Raw genomic sequence first — 6,000 nt, forward strand, 5'->3', positions numbered from 1 at the left:
TGCCCTGTTACTGCTGGAGATGGTTCCCCCATCATTGCAACAAGCCTAAGGAGGACTCAGGGAGGCCTGCTGGGTATTGACCAACTACGTGGAGAGCAATTCTGACCAACCCAACCAACCCAGTGAGGCCCTAGACACGTGAACCACCCCAGGAGAAAACAGCTGATCTCCCAGATAAGAAGGGATGCCAAACAAGGCCAAGCCAGCCCTCAGAATTGGGAAAACCAGTAATTCATCTTTTTAAGCCACTAAGCTATGTGGTGATTGTTACACAGCAAAAGCAAACTGATCATTAAGAATCCTAGAAGTCAGGATTAGTACAAAACACACTATATTTAGAAGCAAGACTCTGCAGTAATCAATTGACTTCCACTCACTCTTGGTGCTCTGCAGCCTGGAAAATGGACTGGATTATTTGGCTCAGCAGCATCTTTGAGGAAGGAGAGTGGTAAGGTTAAGGAGATTTAGATGATTCCTGAGGTTCCATAGGAATTGCTCGACTCTGTGGAGACTCAGGTATTTTCTGAACCTTGTGTTTCTATGGAGAAGCCTGTGGGTCTGTGAAGAGTCCTAGATGTCTGTGGAGCACTCTGAGGTGCAGCATGGAGCAGGACTTCTCAAACTCCTTTCTTCCTCCCTTTCTTTCTTTTTTCTTTCTCCCTCGTCCACTAGTCAGTTACATGATCCTGCTAGACATGTGAGATGGACATGGGCACTAATCATGCGCAAGTGTGTCATGCTACATAAAATTGCTATAAACATTTTTAAGTTCTGTCTCTCAAGTTCTGTATTATGTCACAGCAGCCCTGTGACAGCTTGCAAGCTGGCTCTGGTTGTGTGTGTGGACCACATTTTGAGTAGCTGTAGAGAGGGCTGAGTTTGGCCTTATGGTACCTACAGTCCTGGCCTAGAACCACACACTCTCGAGAGCTGGGGCATGAGCTTAACTATTACAATTTTTCTTTGAACACTGAACCAAATGGCATTTCTTCAAACCCCACTGCAAGATCAAATAGAAAGAATCCTTTCTTGAGAAAGGTGCTGAATAATAAAAATAACTCAACCTATAGCAGCTCATTGGCTAGAAAAAGTAGTGGTACTAAGAAGCATTGTTGTACAACCAACTGTGAATCACAGTCTTGATGATAATGCTGGTGGGAGGACCAGCCTTGTTCTGAGTGCAGCGGCAGCACTGCTGTGTGAGTCTGCACATGGGGCTGTGGGAGCAGCAACCACAGCCAGTGGAGCAATGCAGCCACACTCAGAGCCACCGTGCCCCCTCCACCAAGCCAATCCTTTCTTACCAACCTGAACACACCAGAAGCACAAAGGGTGTCATTGCCAGAAAAGTTTGCAGAGTGTCCAGTGAAGTGTCTTCCTGAGGGAGAGTCTTATGGCATTAACATTTTCTTCTCTCAAGTCAGAACAACATGTGATATATTCTGTATTGCCCTACAAAAGGGGTGAAAATGGAAAGAACAGAAGCTGACCTTTTGAAGAGGTAGGACTGCTGCAGCTCCTTGGCAAGAAACCTCCCTGGGGCTCAGGATATTCTAAAGCAGGGCTGTCACACTCATTTTCCCCAGGGGCCACATCAGCCTAGCAGTTGCCTTCAAAGGGCGGAATGTAGAGCTCCTTGCCCCTAGTTAAGGAGTAGTTATATTTATACAGTCCTAAAATTACATTCAGCCCTTTGAAGGCAACTGTGAGGCTGATGTGGCCCCTGGTGAAAATGAGTTTGACACCCCTGTTCTAAAACCAGTATTCTTTCATCCATAGAGGATGGACAATTAATGAAATGTGAGAGTTGTATTCACCTGTTTAGTACCAAACATTATTGTCAGCCCAGAAATCTTCTTCAAGCTCCTTCCCAGTTGATCCCCAACCAGGGCAACCACTATTGACAATATTATTTTTGGGTCTATTATTTTTATAGTGATTATTTTTAACCAATGAGGAAAGCAAAGTTTAGAAAAATTAAACCATTTTCTCAAAGTCAAAAACCTCAGGTCTTCCTATTTTCAGAGTTCACTTTCAGAGTTCAAATGCCATTTGTTTTTTTCCTCTATGCTGCCTCCCAGTGCTTTATGATGCAGCGTTGTCCACAGAGGGCTCATCTTCATTCTGACTTTTGTTCTAGAATGCAGTTAAATTGCTTGGAAACAGTTTGATCCTTTCTGTCTTTGCTTTTAAGGTTAGTTAGCAGGTCCAGAACTGTGTTTAGTCCAAGGCTAATGACTGCTCACTGCTGAAGCAAGAGTCTTCTGACTACTCCTCCAAACACTCCCTGTTTTTCCCATTTGGACAGCAGGAACAGGCATCATTTCCAGCCCTGTGTGAGCCCTGAGTACTGTTCCCTCTCATCTCTTCAAGTGGTTCTTTCCCTGGGTCTCAAGTAGTACATACACATGTGCTTCTGCGTATTCCACTGAGTATTTGAGGGTTCTCTCTCTCCGCTGCTTTCTGTGCCCTGAGCTCTAGTCCTGCAAGCGCTGGCTGCTTTAATGTTCTCAGAGGCTCAGCTCTGTCTCCTCTGCCTCTTTCTAGGTTCTTCCATGCATTATAGCTTGCAAACTCTCTTAGTGTTGTCCACTGGGTGGCTATAAGTTCCACCTAATTTGTTTCTTGTCTCTTGGGATCACTGTTGTTTGTTCCCTGATGTCTAGTTTCTATATATTTTGCCTGCAGTTTTTTGTTTTCTCTTTGTTTTCCTTTTCTTTTTGTGTTTTTTTTTTCTGTTCAGAAGGTAAATAAAGTGCCTACCGCTCCTTCTTGGCCAGAAACAGAAGCCCCTTTGTTTTGTTTCTGACCAGTATTTTCCAACCAGGCTCTGTATGCTCTTTCTCATCACTTGACCTTAGTCACACAGTCATTATATGACTTATCTTCCAAGAATCAGCTCTGAGATGACCCTCTTTCTAAAACTCCTTCTGAGACTCTCTCCCTAGCACTCTATACTTTATATAGAACAGAGTCTGCTGGCCCATGAAAAATACATTCTGAGCACTTCATGAGTTTCCACATGGCTGCCCACTGACACAGTTCACCTTGTCTCTCAAGAAGACTCTGATTTCTGGAAAAGAACAATTGCTTCTTTAAAGGTCTTTAATATCTTCTCATTTTTTATCATTGTCACTAACAGCTGGCTTTTGTTTCAAGATTGCCTTCCACAACAAAACTAAGGTAGGATTTTATCACTTTGTGAAGGTGTCTGTTTGGGTGGCCCCCAGAGAACCGAGCTTCTCTGGACATGGAAGATGGTCAGCTGGCCACCTCCTCACTAATGCAGTGACTTGTTCCTACCCATACATTTCACACTGTGCTCTCAGCCAACCAGTTTATACTTTGCCTCAGTGATATTAAAATCACTGCATGTATAAAGAAACTGTGGTACATCCAGGCAATGGAATATTATTCAGCACTAAAAAGATATGAGCCATCAAGTAATGAAATGACATGGAAAACCCTCAAATGCACGTTACTAAGTGAATGAAGCCAATCTAAAAAGGTCACATGCTGTATAATCTCAATTGCATGATATTATGGAAAAGGCAGAACTATGGAGACAGTAAAACTATCAGTGGTTGCCAGGAGTTTGGGGAGAGATGAAGGATGAATAAGAAGAGCACAGAGAATTTTTAAGACAGTGAAACTGTTCTGTATGGTATTGTAGTGATGGATACATGTCACCATGTATCTGTCCAACCCCACAGAATGCACAGCACCAAATGAACCTTAAGTGTAAACTCTGTACTTTGGGCGATTATGATGTGTCAGTGTAGGATCATCAACTATCACGAAGGTCCAACTCTGCCTTCGTGGGGGTGGGGGTAGTAGGGGAGGTTATACCTGTGTGGGGGCAGGGACTATATGGAAAAAAAATGTCTGTTCCTTCTTCCCAATTTTTCTGTGAACTTAAAACTGATCTAGAGAACAAAGTCTTTAAAATAAATCTCTGCATGTCACAGACCTGTGTGACTTCTCAGAGACTGCTGATACCATGAATACCATATCTAGTTGTAATGGATCTACTTATACTTGATGGCATTTATTTTTTTTATTAGATTCCTCCTAGGTTATAAGCCTGTGGAAGACTCTGGGACTTGTCTTACTATTTTCCAATTCCTATGGCTCAGTACAGTGCCTGGCATAAAATAGGCACTTCACTGATATCTGTTGAAGTACTGAATGAACATGTAGTTAGAAAAGCATATGGCTCTTGCACCTCCATGTACTACTAGAACGACCTCCATGTACTACTAGAACTACTAGAATGATGACTTATGGTACTTCAAACATTTAAAATTTTCAAAACTGTAGGCAACTTATCTTGGGCTTCTAGCCTCCAGAATGGTGAAAAATAAATTTCTGTGGTTCATAGACACCTAATTTATGGAATTCTGTTATAGAAACCCAAATGGATGAAGATATTGACTCAAAAGATAGAAGCAACAATAAAGAACTCAAATGCAATATCAGGGCTCAAAGAGATGGGTTCTAGCCAGGTCATTCAGTGGGCACTCACAGTGATGTGAAGAAGGAATGGGTCCTGGCTAGTGTGGCTCAACGGACTGAGTGCTGGCCTGTGAACCAAAGGGTTACTGGTTCAATTCCCACTCACTCATTGGAATCGAACCTGGGTTGTGGGCCAGGTACCCAGAAGGGGGGGTGTGAGAGGCAAGAACACATTGATGTTTCTCTCCCTCTCTTTCTCCCTCCCTTTTCCTCTCTCTAAAAATAAATAAATAAAATCTTTAAAAAAGAAGAAATGGGCTGCCCTTGGGCTCAAAGTGTCATGGGAATAGAAGACAAAACAAGATCAGTGTTATTCAAGAAAGACAAAGTGACAAGTGATAACAGGACCAAAGCAGGGAGAGGGAAGCTATTGTTTTTTATATTAAGAAAAGCTTAATACAAGGGGTGAATTTAAAGTTCAGACAGATGAATAGTACAAATTGTGACAGACAGAGTTAAGGGAATGGTATGAATAAAGGTATAGGAAGAAGGTGAGGGTTTTCTAGTTGGATGGAACAAAGGATCGGGGAGGAGAGTAGTGGAGGACATGCTGGAGAAGGCATGTTGAGCCATACAGGGGAGTAATTTGAACTTTGCCTACTAGCCCATGAGAACCAGGGTCAAGCTGTGCTTTGGGAAGACACTTTTGCCCATGGTTGATAGGTCTTTGAAAGGAGGGAGGGCAGGAGTGACAGAATTAGCAATGGGTGGGATAAGTTTTGGAAGAAAGGAAGTTTGCCTAAGAGATAATTGCAAAGAAATACAATTCTCATTTAAAAAAGAAGAAACCCAGAAGCTTCAAGGCTGTTCTAGAAAGAGAATCTCTTTTGGGGGGAGGCCAGACTTGAAGCTGCTATTCTCTTCTCCCAAAGGGTTCTTCCCCCTGGAAATCCCTCATTAATTGCTGAGGCCCCCCACACTGTGTTAGGGATGTGTTTGGGGCTGACTGTGCCTGCCTAAAGTTTCTATGTTTAACTACTAATGCCCTGTATTTCAGAATGTAATGTATTTGAACAGAGGATCTTCAAAGAGGTGATCAAGTTAAAATGAGGTCAGGTGGGTGGGCCCTGATCCAATATGACTAGTGTCCTTAGAAGAAGGGGAGATTAGGACAGAGACAAATGCAGAAGAAAGGCCACACAGGGAGCACAGAGCCATCCACAAGCCAAGGAAAGTCCTCCGTGGAAAGCAGCTTTGCTCACCATGTGATCTCAGGCTCCAGCCTCCCAAACTGGGAGAAAATCAGCATCTGCTATCCCAGCCACTCAGTCTGTAGCACTTTGTTACGGCAGCCCTGGCCAACTCACACAGGCTGTGGGGAAAATTACTTTTGATATTTTACTGCACACCTAAGAGAAGATGTTTAAGGCACACTTTCATAAAATATGGGAGACAACAAAATGTGAGCAACCTGACCACTAAGGTAAGATCAATTCATCAAACTTGTAATAAATGGCTTACTTTTTAAGACTTTAGCACCCTATC

This window comes from Phyllostomus hastatus, unplaced genomic scaffold, assembly GCF_019186645.2.
Source record: "Phyllostomus hastatus isolate PE091 unplaced genomic scaffold, TTU_PhHast_1.1 phas_scaffold_55, whole genome shotgun sequence".
In the NCBI taxonomy this organism is placed as follows: Eukaryota; Metazoa; Chordata; class Mammalia; order Chiroptera; family Phyllostomidae; genus Phyllostomus; species Phyllostomus hastatus.